The sequence below is a fragment of the Engystomops pustulosus genome, chromosome 1 (genome assembly GCF_040894005.1).
Source record: "Engystomops pustulosus chromosome 1, aEngPut4.maternal, whole genome shotgun sequence".
NCBI lineage: Eukaryota > Metazoa > Chordata > Amphibia > Anura > Leptodactylidae > Engystomops > Engystomops pustulosus.
Window position 1 is genome coordinate 277358977 of NC_092411.1, and position 14773 is coordinate 277373749.

Here is a 14773-nt window from a genome sequence, read left to right on the forward strand (position 1 = left end):
TGTGTTACAAAAAAACCCACAGCATACCTTAAAAAATGTTAAGGTAGCTTCCAAAAAAATCAAGTTATAGACCTTAAAACACTACATCTGATAATTTGCTCAAATGCCTGGGTGAACTTTGTGGGCTAACAATTGTACATCTGGAAAGCTCATTGGGATGGATGGTCCCGCAACGCATATCGCGGGTTGCGGGCTTACCCGTGCCCCTCTTCCCCCACTGGTGTGTTGCCCGTACTCCTTACCTGTCCAAGCTCCCTCTGCCGTGCGTGCTCATATCCGACTCCTAGGGTGCACGTGCGCCAGCTATACTGGATTTAAAGGGCCAGCGCGCTTTTAATTGGTGCTGGCCATTTCCAGAAGGACATTTAAGTCTGCCTCTTCCTGCATACCCTGCTGGATCTTCGTGCTATTGCCGATGAGAATGCTGTTCCCTGCGCCTTTTGCTAGTGATTGGATTTCCCGTTGTGACCCTGGACCTGTTCTCGATTTTGCTCCTCCAATGCCAGCCCTGACCTCTTGCTTCAGCTCTGACCTTGAACATCTGCTGCCTGCATCAACTGCCTGTCCCCGAGCACGAGATTGCCTGCTGATTGTGTACCTCGAACTTGCCACTGCGGAGAAGTCACGCCTGTGGAACAACCTGGTGGCACCACACCGCAGCAAGTCCAACCCGCTTTGCGGCGGGTTCTGGTAAAAGCCAGTGGATGATTTGATAACTGGTAGACTCTTTCTTACTTATTAGCTGCCAATTAAAACTACATGATTGTGCAGCCTCCAAATTACATATATATATATATATATATATATATATATATATATATATATATAATAGATGGATGATTGATAGATAGATAGATAGATAGATAGATAGATAGATATGAGATAGATAGATATGAGATAGATACATAGATACAGAGTCGGACTGGCCCGCCGGGGTGCCGGTGAAATCCCCGGTGGGCCCCGACGCCTGTTGGCTCCGCCCCCTGATTAGCCTGCGACATGCAGTGCCTCCTTCCAGGCACTTGTACAAGCCCATATGTGCCTGCTTCTTAGATCGCTAGAAGCACAAGCGAGCAGGCACATTCCTTGAAGCCTGGAGGAGGAGGTGAACTTCGTGCGGGGAGCGAGAGACAGATTCACTGAGCCGGAACCAGGTCTCTGCTCTCCCCGCAGAAGCACTCAGGCAGTGAGGAGTAACCACTCACATTTACTCCTCCCTGCAGGAGCAGCACCTCAGCCCTTGTGTAACTGTGCTGCGGCCACATGAGGTGAGCTGACAGCATGAACTCCGGCCACAGGTCTCCCTGCATACAGGATATGGGTCCACTGAATGTCACTGTGGGCCCTCCTCCTGTTCCTGACAGCCAGCAGGGGCCACCAATGGAACAGCAGCTGCTGAAGGATCAGACTGCCCTCCATAAAGTGGCCCCGCCTGATGTACGCAGCGGCGGGTCCTCAGAGAAGAAGAGACTGGAGGAGATGCTCTGCTGCCCTTATGTGACAGGTTCTTGAAGAAAAAATAGGTAAAAGTGCATTACATTCACACACATCTCTACAGTCTGTACACCCTGATAAGTAAATCTACATTCATACAAAATTGCAGTGAGCTGAAGGACTAAAACTCCCAGCAGTTGAATGAGCTGCTGAATGTTGTGGGTTTTCAAACTACTGCATTTTGTATTGATGTAGATTTACTTTTCCTGTCAGAGCAGCCACAGTGCAGATTTCAACACACACAAATATTTCAATAAAAAGTGATTGTACATTTTACAAACTGAGGCTACATGCACATGATGTATGCCCGCTGTACAGTAGTAAGGCGGGCATACATCGGCGCGGCGGAGAGGAGCAGGGGATGAGCGCTGCTCACCCCCGGCCCTCTCCATAGGAAGATACAGCGCATGGCGCCGTATCACGGGAAAAGATAGGACATGTCCTATCTTTTCCCGGGGTACGGAGCGGTATGGTGCCGCACATGTGCTGCACCGTACCGCTCCCGTACAGGGCCGTGAGCCCATAGAAATGTATGGGGGACGTATATCGGCCGTACATACGTCGGCCGTATATACGTCCCTCATACATGTTTGTGAATGTAGCCTAATAGTAATGAAAATGTCCAGCTCTGTAAATCAAAGTAAAAAAAAAGGTGTGTTAGGGTTAACATGGTAAATATGGTAAAACAGAGCCTGTAATAAAACTGACCCTTTTTAATGTTTCCATTTTTAACTCCATAACTCTTTTATTTTTATGTGCATGAGAATTTTTTTCTGCATAACAAAAATCGCATTTCCTAGTGACAATATTTAATATTCCATACCGTGTGCGGAGAAGCAGAAAAAAAATCCAAATGCAGTAAAATTGACGGTAAAACACATTTGCGCCACTCTCTTGTGGGCTTTCACTGTAAAAAGATCTAAAAATTGTAAAACCTTTGGTACAAAAGATTTTTCTATGTTTCACTATCTTCTGACGCTAATAACTTTTTCATAATTCATTGTACGTAGCTGTTACTTTTTGCAGCACGTGATGGCGGTATCAATGTTACCAATGTAAAACTTTTTATTAAATTTTTGTCTGTTGCAAAATGGCAAAAAAGTGGCATTTCAGACATTCAGTGCTATTTTCTGTCATGTGGTTCACTGCCAGGAATAACCGTTATTATATATTGATCGGATATTTTGGGACGCAGCGATACTTAACATGTTTAGGATTATATTTGTTTATTTTTCTATCATTTCTAAGTAAGGGGGTGACTTGACTTTTCTCTTTTTTTCACTGTAATTGCAGACTGAAAGGAGGTAGGTTGTTCCTACCATATTCTGCAATATGCAGCTGTACATAGCTGTTGTATGTGTTTCAAAACACACTGGGGCAAATCTACTAAGAACAGTTTAAAACTACACTACACATGAATCTGGCGCCCCCTGCACTGGCCTAACAGAGGACACTGCTTATTTTGGTACACCTAAAACATGGAGTGTACAACACACTTCTGTCGGACTCTGCATGATAAATGGGGAGCACGGTCTGACTAAGCACCAGAATGCCCCCTAATTTGTGTCACATGATGACTAGTACAGCTGCGCTGCAAAAGGGTGGCATGTGACACAAATGTGGCGTGGACACTTCTTATATCCATGTACAAGCAGTTTACACTAGAAAGAACGTGCAAAGTTAGACAGAAAACTTGCGCAAAGCCCTTAGTCATTGTGCCCCATTGTAAACATTGGGGGTCATTTACTAAGGGCCCGATTCACGTTTTCACGACATGTTACCCAAATATTTCCGATATGCGGCGATTTTCCCTGAATTCCGTCTGGATTTTGGCGCACGCGATTGGATTGTGGCGCATCGGCATGCACACGATGGAAATCGGGGGGCGTGGCCGAACGAAAACCCGACGGATTCAGAAAAACCGCCGCATTAAAAAAAAAAATTGGTCGCACGCGCCATACTTACATGCACCAGGAAGAGATCAGTGAACTCCGACGCAACTCAGCGGACCTCGGCGCAGCAGCGACACCTGGTGGACATCGGGCGCAGGACCTTCATGAATCGCCGGAAGACCCGAACGCTCGTCGGAGAAGCCGCCGCTGGAACGCGAATGGATCGGGTAAGTAAATGTGCCCAATTGTATGTGAACGCAGCTTTAAACTGAAAAATATTTGCCAATTATGTGATATGTTTATGGGAAATGGACCGAGCCGTGCAATGTTTAGGATGAAATAGGGACATGCACTAGCATTGTAGGGACATGCAGGTAGCACACGTCCCCATTCACTTCAATAGGCAAATGCAGAAGGCTATGAATACCACAGCCCTGTGTATGAGCCAACTGCCCGGGCTGCAAAATACAGAGAGGGTCCATACCCATGTTTGCGTTTCTGGCCGTCTATTATTGTGCGCTCACATGCCGATGACAAACAAGCCGGAGACAATGGTCCGCGGGACCACTGTTTGCAGCCTGAGAACTACATGTGTAGTACGTGGGAAGCCTAAATCTGTGTCTAAACCCCACTTCCACAAAAGGGGAAAGGGGGGAAAAAGGCAAAATTCCACTTTTACAATGCTAAGGTTGAACTTGGGCCCCCCAGCCACTGGAAAATTACTGCTTTAAGTCCTGGTCCCCAACTTCATGGTGCGGTCACACATCACATTTAATTCATTAGTTTTAAAATGCACTGCAACAGCGGCAGAGACATTAACCTAATTAAATGTGTTAACATTTGCGTTTACAAAAAGCAACCGTTAACAAATGTATTAACACAAAGTTAACAAATACATATGTTCACACAAGTTTTATGTGTGTTAACAACCAGTTAACAGTTGTAATTTGTAAACGCAAATGTTAAAATCAATTTAATTAGGCAAGTCTCTCTTCAGCAACCCACGTGTGACTGTACCCTTAGGCCAGAAGGACGTGTCCATGTCAGTGCATAAATCCAGGACAAAGTATTGGACTCCTTTCATAATGACGATATATGTAATATGAACACAGTTTGACGCTGCTGTTCTGTGGGGATGCAGTTTGCCCGATGCAAAATTTTCCCCTATATGGTAAATAGTTTCTTCTATGGAACAATTCTTTAAATATATAAGCTTTCTCTACCATATGCCATGTTTGCATAAAAAATACTAACTGCTATAGTGCATTGGACAATGTAGTTGTATTGTATCATTGTGTCCATATGCATGAGGCCTAAAATTCGACATTCAATATATCAATTTTAAGTAGGTGGGCCCCCAGAATAAGTTTCACTGGTGGGCCCTAGGCCCCCCAGTCCGACCCTGCATAGATAGATAGATAGATAGATAGATAGATAGATAGATAGATAGAAAGATAGATATGAGATAGATATGAGATAGATAGATAGATAGATAGATAGAAAGATAGATATGAGATAGATAGATATGAGATAGATAGATAGATAGATAGATAGATAGATAGATAGATAGATAGATAGATAGATAGATATGAGATAGATAGATAGATAGATATGAGATAGATAGATATGAGATAGATAGATAGATAGATAGATATGAGATAGATAGATATGAGATAGATAGATAGATAGATAGATAGATATGAGATAGATAGATAGATAGATAGATAGATAGATAGATAGATAGATAGATAGATAGATAGATATGAGATAGATAGATATGAGATAGATAGATAGATAGATAGATACATAGATAGATAGATAGATAGATAGATAGATAGATAGATATGAGATAGATAGATAGATAGATAGATAGATAGATAGATAGATAGATATGAGATAGATAGATATGAGATAGATAGATAGATAGATAGATAGATAGATAGATAAATAGATAGATAGATACCTTTAAGTGAACATAAGGCAAGAAGTAAGGATAGAATATTGCCATATATTGCTCAGTAAAGAGTTTCTTTGTAACCTGCTAAACGTACAGTCATTAACTTCTAAAGAGCTTGAAAAGAACATTAAATTCTTATTGAATTAACTTAATTGGCTTGAACCAAATGTCTCTAAATGTCAAACTGGCAAGGGCAGGCCCTATTTATATCCTGATATTTCTCATGACTGCTTTAGATGTAAATCTCTATATTTTTCCGTAGAAGCTATGTTTATGCGCCTCTAGATTACACTTTTTAATTGGCACAAGCCACAGAGTGTCATCCACAGCTCTGACCATCTAGGAGATTATATTCTTCCACATTACCGAAAGCAAATCCGGGGGAGGCCAAAGCTGTCATCATTTTTATATGATCAGTAAGAAGGATCTACATGAATAATTGTTGAATAGGGTGTAATATGGCTGTCATGATGTAATAATAACCATAATCATATATAAAGTTCATAACATTGTTCCATATGGCTGTTTGTACTCTGTAATGTAATATTATATTTGTATTTGTCCCCTATGATTTGTAAAGCGCTACAGAATATGATGGCGCTATATACATAAAGATTATTATTATTGTTTCGGATGTTGTACATAATGGAGCACATTTACTTACCCGGTCCAGTCGCGATACAGCGGCGGGTTCTCCGGCGCTGCTTCGGGTCCGGCTGGGATTCACTAAGGTCCGAGCACCGATATCCACTAGGTGTCGCTGCTGCGCCAAGGTCTGCTGGAGTTCACCGGAGATCACCTTCTATTTCTTTTTTTAAAAATACCACCGTTGTTCCAAATCCGTCGGGTTTTACGCCGGCCACGCCCCCTGATTTCCATCGCATGAAACCCGACGCGAAATCCGATTGCGTGCGCCAAAATCACGGCGGAATTCGGCGCAAATCTGAAATCGACGGGCTACCCGACGGAATTGCGCGATTCGGACCCTTAGTAAATGAGCCCCAATGTGTTAGAAACCAGATTTTCTGTGACACTAGATCTTATTAAAGAAAACCAGGATTGGATATGTCCAATAACTTCAATTGTATTGATGTTCATGTGTATGGTGTATGTGGAGGTTAGAAAGAAGTAACCAGGGGCCGTGGCTGGACCTCAAGGAAGATGGCCGCACACTGAGAGAGCTCTGCCACCCCGGTGTCTGATTCAACCCAAAAGAGAGGAGCTACCCTGGCCCCCAAACCCAGAAAGACCCCTGGAAGGGGAGTGAAGACCCCTGGACCAAAACCAGCTGCATCAGGAGGGAATACGGCACTTACCCGGTACCTCCGCTCCGTTCCTGCCACTGAACCACCGGCGGGGCCTGCACCCAGTAGCAGGATGCCAGCGAAAATGGCGCCGTCAGCTCCTCCAGGGACCAAGCTGTCGCCCACAGCTCCTGCAGGCAAACGCAGCTCCCCAGACGCCACCGTGCAGCCACCACAGGTACGAGGCCATGCGGACGCCTCCCCGCACCATGCGGTCTCCGGTCGCCATCGTGGCCTATCAAGGCCATCCCTCGCCCCATCCCTCGCCTATCAAGGTCAGCTTGGCCCTCACGGCATCAGACCGAGAGGACTTTCAAACAAAGGTGCCGCCTCTCAGATCTCCTACTGTCCCGCAACCAGGGGTGTTTACACCCGGAATCCCGTATGTTCCGCTGTCACAGTCATTTGGAGATGACATTAGTGCTACCCCTGCTATGGCACGTTATGCAGCACCCTCACCAGAATGGGAGTCCCCACCCGAGCAACAATTCACCGCTTCTGCTGCGGATAGGAGAACACCAGCCCCTGACTTAAGCTGGCACACTCACTTGCAGAATCTGCCCACTAAAGAGGACTTTAAATGTCTGATTGCGGATGTTAAAGAAACTTTCAAATCCGAATTCTCGGAGATGAGGCGCGATATACAGACTATGACTCCGAAAATTGGCAACCTGGAAGCCGAACAAGCGGATGCGAAACGCCAAATCTCACACACGCAACAAGTCCTGCGTACTCAGTCCTCTGTGATACAAGATATGGCCAGACATCTGGAAGACTTGGATAATAGGGGCAGACGCAACAATATCCGGGTGAGGGGCATCCCCGAAGTAGAGGGTAAGGAGGATGTCCGTTCTACTCTTCAAGCTTTGTTTTCTGCATTGCTGGATGAGCCGGAGACACAAGTTAAGCTTGACAGGGCGCACCGAGCACTGAGGCCTAAATCGATGGGGGCAAACCCGAGAGATATCATCTGCTGTGTTCATGACTTCGAGCTAAAAGAGCAGATTATGTCCCTGGCAAGGAGGAAGAGAGACTTCACCTTTAACAGCGCAGAGGTGCAGCTTCACCAGGACTTGTCAGGAATTACGCTACAGAAGAGAAGGATGATGCGACCTTTGCTGAATGTGCTACGTGAACACGGGATTTCCTACCGTTGGAACTTTCCATTTGCTCTGTCAGCTACTAAAGACGGAGTCACGACCACTCTATCAGCGAGCGCGGACCTACGAGAATTCTGCGAGGTCTGGGATATCCCGATTCCGGAGATGGATGACTGGGACCTTCTCCCTCCACCGATGTATCAGAGGCAAGCCAGCCCCAGCAGAAGCGACGAAAACCGGGAAATAGAACCTTCTCCAGGGACTAGTGTGATTGAGGGCGGCTGCCTGCCCTGCTACATATCCTTTGAAGTTAATTTCTTTAGCTATGTTGGTCCGGGGGGGAGGGGGGTTTTCTTTTATCTGGGTGTACCTCCGGGGGACTTCCTCTCTATGTTTGTTAACTACATACGTGCACTAAGGCACTGGGGTGCTTCTCCCAGTGTGATGTCTTATTGTAATCTGTTGTTTAATCATTTTCTTAAGCTGTTATCGACTTGTGTATTACAAGGTTTATAGTCTTTTAGAGGCTTCCGTTGCCACAATACCCTTGGTAAGTAGGTCTTGCTCAGACCTTTTCCTCCTAACCCTTAGGTGGTGAAGGATTCTGGACCAGCCGACAGTGCTCCCCGAGTCCAGGGGTAGATCGGCTGATTAGGCCTACACTGGAGATAGGAGGTGCCTCCTCTCTCTAGTTATAGGTTGATTGTTCTATTTTCTTCCGTCCTTTTTCCCTCCCTCTCTCCCTTTGTTTTCTTGGATTCGTTCTATTTTATTTGTTTTCCCTTTCCTGTTGTTTCGGATCGAGTGATTGTCTTCCTAGGTATCTGTTGTGTCTGTGTTTGTTTCATTTTTGTCTCCCTGTTGCTCTAGGGTGCTGTGCACACTTAAAGGCGGTGTGGCAGTAGCAGTGTATAGACCTCACCCGTCAGAAGCCGGTCTAAGGTAAAACCCGCTTAGGGTGTATCAGCCGCATCATATCCAAGCTCTAACTGTTTAGCTCATCATGGTTCAGTTTTTGACTTTGAATGTGAAGGGGCTCAATTCAGCCCGTAAGCGCCGCCTAGCGCTCAATGAGCTGAAAAGGTCTAGAGCTGATATAGTTTTCCTGCAGGAAACGCACTTTGACACCACAGGGAACCTAAACTTCGCGAGACACCTATATCCCGTCTCCTATATGGCCTCCACAGACAATAAAAAAGCGGGAGTAGCGATCTTATTCTCTACTTCCTGTCCCATTGTCCCGGAATCGGTGACCTCGGATCCCAATGGGCGATACATTATCATTCAGGGTAAAATGTTTGGGTCGCCAATTCTCTTATGCAATTTGTATGCCCCTAATAAGTCTCAGGTTCGGTTTATCACCAAAGTCCTGAACAAATTAGCCAAACTTCCACCTGCGCCATTACTGTTAGGGGGTGACTTCAACGTAATTTTCTCAGAAACTATGGACCGCTTAGCATTTAACCCAACACCTCCAGCAAGATCCCAAAACAGCATTTCGACGGCCTTTCGTAGGGTTATCCGACGATTCGCTTTGTACGATCTATGGAGGGTGGGTAATCCGGGCGACCGCTCCTTCACCTTCTATTCCGCTCCGCATGGCACGCACACCCGGATCGATTACTAGTTCGGGGATATACAAATATTCCGTGGTCAGATCATGCGCCTGTCCATCTGGCACTCAAGGAGGATTTTTCCTCATTTAGGGCTTGTCACTGGCGCTTAAATGAGTCCCTTCTAAAAAAAACCTTAATTAAGGAAGAGATTATTGCAGCTCTGAAAGAGTACTTTCAATTCAATGAGGAATCTATTCCCTCCATCCCTATGATATGGGAGGCTCACAATTGCAGTCTTTAGGGGACGCTGTATGAAGCAAGGGGCCAGACTCAAAAAAGAACAGGCTGCACCTGGAAGGGGAACTGTGAAAAGAGCTAGGCAAACAAGAGGCAGCACTCCTGGCTAAACCCACTAAGAGTCGCCTACGCCGGCTGACAGAGACGAGGGAGCAGCTCCGGGAAATTCAAACCCAAGCGCTACTTGTGTTTACTAGACAAAAGTATTATGAACAGGCCATTAAACCACACTCCCTGTTGGCGAGACAGTTGAGGGAAAAAAGAGACCATCAGGTACCCCATGTCATACAGGACGCGGCTGGGGGCTTACTACATGACCCAAGGGCTATAGCATCCCGCTTCCACGATTGTTACGCCAAATTGTACTCCCTGACAGACACCTTGCCCCGAGATGAAAATCACAGGAAAGCAGCTTTGGTGGATTTTTTAGACTCCTGCTCCCTTCCAGGGTTGTCCAGGGAGGCGGTTGAGGCTCTTAACTCAGAACTAACAATGGATGAAATAGGAGAGGTAATAAAGGAAATGCCTAATGGGAAGTCTCCTGGGCCGGATGGACTCACATACTTTTACTATCAGACCTTCTCTGATGTGTTGTTGCCCCGAATGACAAAGCTATTTAATACCTTTCTTAAAGGTGAACCCCTGCCTGAGACCCTCACCCATTCGTATATATCACCCTCATCCCCAAACCGGGGAAGGATGCGACTGAGTGTGCTAACTATAGGCCAATAGCACTTTTGAACACGGATCTAAAAATTTTTACGAAATTACTGGCCAACCGTCTGATCCAGTGGATCCCTCATTTGATCCATAAAGATCAGGTGGGATTTGTCCCTGGTCGGCAGGGGGGTGACAACACCAGAAGAACGATTGATCTTATTGATTTGGTTAACAAACGGGGTGATCAAGCGTTAGTTTTGAGCCTGGACGCTGAGAAGGCGTTTGACCGCCTCAGTTGGCCCTTTATGTTCCAGGTTCTAGAACAAATAGGCATACGGGGTCCCTTCCTTCAGGCATTGAAAGGGCTATACTCAAATTCCACAGCTCAAATTAAGCTCCCGCACGCGTCTTCCCCACCTCTGCAGATTCGAAAAGGTACCCGACAGGGTTGCCCGCTATCCCCTCTCCTGTTTATACTGTGCATAGAGCCCCTGGCCTCCATCATCAGGCAAGATCCCAACATACACGGCATTGCACTTCGAGATAAAGAATTTAAATTGGCGCTGTTTGCAGACGACATCTTGCTTACCATAACCCAACCCCTCATTTCCCTGCCCAATTTGCAAGCTCGGCTATTACAGTACGGGCGTCTATCCGGTTATAAGGTCAACACCTCCAAGACGGAGGTCCTGCCGCTTAATCTACCACCACCCCTAGTGGACAACCTTAAATTGACCTTCAAATATAACTGGAAAACAGATGCCATCAAATACCTTGGGATACTGCTGGCCCCCTCCTATGGCTCCCTTTACACGCAGAATTTCCCCGGTCTTTTCCGGGAGATAAGAACCCTGCTGGATAAGTGGAACTCCCTCCCCCTGTCTCTTTTTGGTAGGATAGCTGCGGTCAAAATGACCATCTTGCCCAAACTGCTCTATGGATTCGAGACTCTACCAGTATCGATTCCGTTGAGCGTCCTGCGATCTCTGCAGGCGAGGATTTTGCACTTTATTTGGGCCAAAAAGAGACATAGGATTTCCAAATCAGTTTTGCTATCCAGTCCAGAGGAGGCTTGTCAGTCCCAGACATAATTAAGTATTATTGGGCGACCCACCTGAGACGAATTCCGGCTTGGTCCACCTTGTGGGCTTTCTCCAAATGGATGGAGATTGAAAAATTGTGGTTAGCCCCCTTTCATCCCAACTCCTACCTCTGGTCTAAGAAACCGCCCCCGACACCTAGCTCCTTGCTAGGTCCCATTGCTTTCACAATCAGAGTCTGGAAAGCTTGTATGAACAAATTCCCTTTGGTGTCACAGTGTTCCCCAATGCAGTCCTTTTTACATACTCCTTCCTTGCAATGCTCAGGGAGTGCACAGGATTCCAAGCCCTGGCATGAAAAGGGTCTATTCAGATTTGCAGATATTGTGGACTACCGAGATAGGAGGGTTTTGCCCTTTGAGAACTTGCGAGATAAGTTCAATCTTCCGCCCTCTTATATTACATGCGGGTTAGGCAATTGTTACAATCCCTGGAGAGCACTGAAACGGTCTCGATACCCACGGTATTTGAGCACATTTGTAAAAACGCTACCCACACGGCTGGTCTCATTTCAGATATTTACATGGTGTTATTGCACCCAGACCCAGAAGAAGTGATCTCACATCCATACATGACCAAGTGGGAGGCCATAGTGGGGGAGGCGATACCGCAGGAGACTTGGCAGTTGATTTGGCGGAGGGCTGCGGAGACGTCTCGTTTTGCCACGTACAAGGAGAACCAGTACAAGCTAATGATGCAATGGTATCATACACCCTCCTTGCTACATAAACTGTTTCCGGACACATCCGATACTTGCTGGCGCTGTGGTCTCGCCGGCGGGACCCTTCAGCACATTTTCTGGAGCTGCCCATTCATACAGCCCTTCTGGCAAGAGGTGCAGGCCCTTATTCAAGCAGTCACAGCGGTAGATGTCCCACTTTCCCCTCTATTTTACCTACTGAATGTTCCTCCCCTGGCCAAGACAATCACCAAGATGCGCCTACACATTCTGACGGCAGCCAGATGCCTGATTTCGCAATTCTGGAAGAGGCAGGCCCCCCCCTTCCCGCCTGGACCTCCTCTCCAGAGTGAGAAGTATTCGCACTATGGAGTCCCCAACTGCCTCCCTGGATAATCGTACTTTGGCCTTTGATAAAGTGTGGGAACAGTGGGATCGCTTCTGGGCGGAGGAGTTGGGGCGCGGGGAGGAGTTAAGTGGGCGCCCAACTGTTTGAGGGGGCTCTGTCTTGAGATTCGTATGTTGTCTTTTGTGCTTGTGGGTATGACTGAGGTCCCTGTGTCTCTTCTACTGGTTCTCTTTTCCTTTCTTGTGTATTAGAACTTTTGCTGGAAATGTGCTAGCACATAAGCGGATAAGTCTGATTGCATACCTCAGCTATGAGGCCAACAACTTCAGGCACCACATGAGGTTATTGGTTGCGTATGTTCAGGTCCCAACCCTGTTTGCATTTCATATTGTACGGTCATAGACCGGAGAATCGCTGTATAATAAATATGTTTGATGAAGGGTTAATCCCTAGTTAAAGAAGCAGATTGTTGAAAGCTTGTATTCTCAGATCCGACAAATCCTGTCTTTCTTTATTTGTATGTATTGTTTAAAAAAAAAAATCTTTTACTGCCTGTTTATTTGCTGACATGTGTCATCACATTGTTTGTTAAACTTTTAATAAAAACACAATTATATAAAAAAAAAAAAAAAAAGAAAGAAGTAACCAAACCATTTTAATGAAGGTCACATAACTCTACAACCACAAAAAATGGAGTCCACATGTTTGGACTAGAGGGGAGACCTCCTTTTTTGGATTTCAATTCATTCATAAAACAATAAATCCAGTGTTTACTTAAAGGAAATCCACCATCGGGAATCTAATTTCCGCCTTTCCACACCGTATTTATTTAAATATTTTATTCTGCCCTTTGTGAAATAATGTTAATTTGTTCTTTATAGAGATTACTTGCAGCGGCTACTGGGGGCGTGGAGTAGCCTCAGACAGCTCCAGGGGTGAAGGCTACTCTACGCCCGCCATTTGCTCCTCTTTGCTGCGCTTTTCCAGCTGCAGGCGACCTCTGCACAAGCGCCTTAGAACCTGTTTAGCTGCGGGAGATGTGTCTGCTGCCAGGGAGCTTCTGCGCATGCGCAGTAGATCCAATCATCTGAAATGTCTCAGTGGTTTTTATTGTTGCCTAACAACAATGTAAGTAATGTAAGGTTTTTTTACAGTTCCACACTCTAAAACTCCAGGACTGCAGAAAGAGTTGGCACTTTATATATGTGAACACTGCTTGAAGGAATTTTTGAGGTTAAAAATAGTGATGACTGATCTGCGTAATTGATCATCAATATGAGAATGATGGGGTCGGACGCCTGGCCACACATCAGTCGCTCAGAGCAGAGCAAGGAACAAGAAGCAAACAGCTCTGATTTCTTTGTAGTGGCCAGACCTGGTTACTGCAGCACTGACCTGCATTACTTGGCTCGGTCACTAAGCAGAAAGTGGCGCTGTCTTCCTCCTATCGAATTCGATTTTCCGCACAGTTGAGTTCTATAGATTTCCAAATAAACACCAGATCCCATTTCTACGGCCTAAGCAATATATTAAACACATAAAATGTGATTATCCAATACATGTAAACAAATGTAATCAGAAAAGAAATACATTTCTCACATTTTATTAAAACTGCGAAAAACAAAAACAAAAAGACTCTCTGGGAATTCACATTATTGGATTTTCTTCATTTAATTTTATCGGCCGGCTCTTTCCCGGGCAGATATTGCAGGTGGTTAGGCTGCAATGATACGATTACCAGAGTAATTCCTCCAACCGTCACATAAACAGCCAGGAGGCAAGCAATGTTTTAATCGTATGTCAAGCATGAGACAACTAATAACTGCGGGTCAGTATTTTCCACGGGTTAATGAATATATCAAGTCACTTTTGGAGGAAAATCTTTAATAACACTCTGTCGGGCTGAATACAAGGGGAGCTTCTGGGTGCTGCGGATTTCTCCATTTATGCTCATCACTAGTTTCCATTAATTTTGAAATTTTAATAACAGTGTAAGACAGAAGAATAATAATGGCTGGTGACTCTACTGGACCCTACAGGGCATTGAACCTACAGATCTTGCTCTTGCTCTGCTGTCATCCATTGAAAGTTGCCTGTATCAAAATCTGCTTCTACTTGAATGGACCGAGGACTTTCTGATAATCTTTTTACATCTAGAACTTTACTGAAGACAAGGGGTTGTCCTCTACACCTAACGGATACATGCTTTTACCATTTTTAAAGACCAATGTGCTTACTGTAAGGCCTCATGTAACACGTACATGTGCAGTTTTGAGCTTAAAGTAACAAGACATGTGCCATTACCTATGACTGTCTGACATCAGACGGTGAGCGATGTCCATCCCACCGATGCCCATAGGAAGTGACTGCCCCCACCGCAAAGAA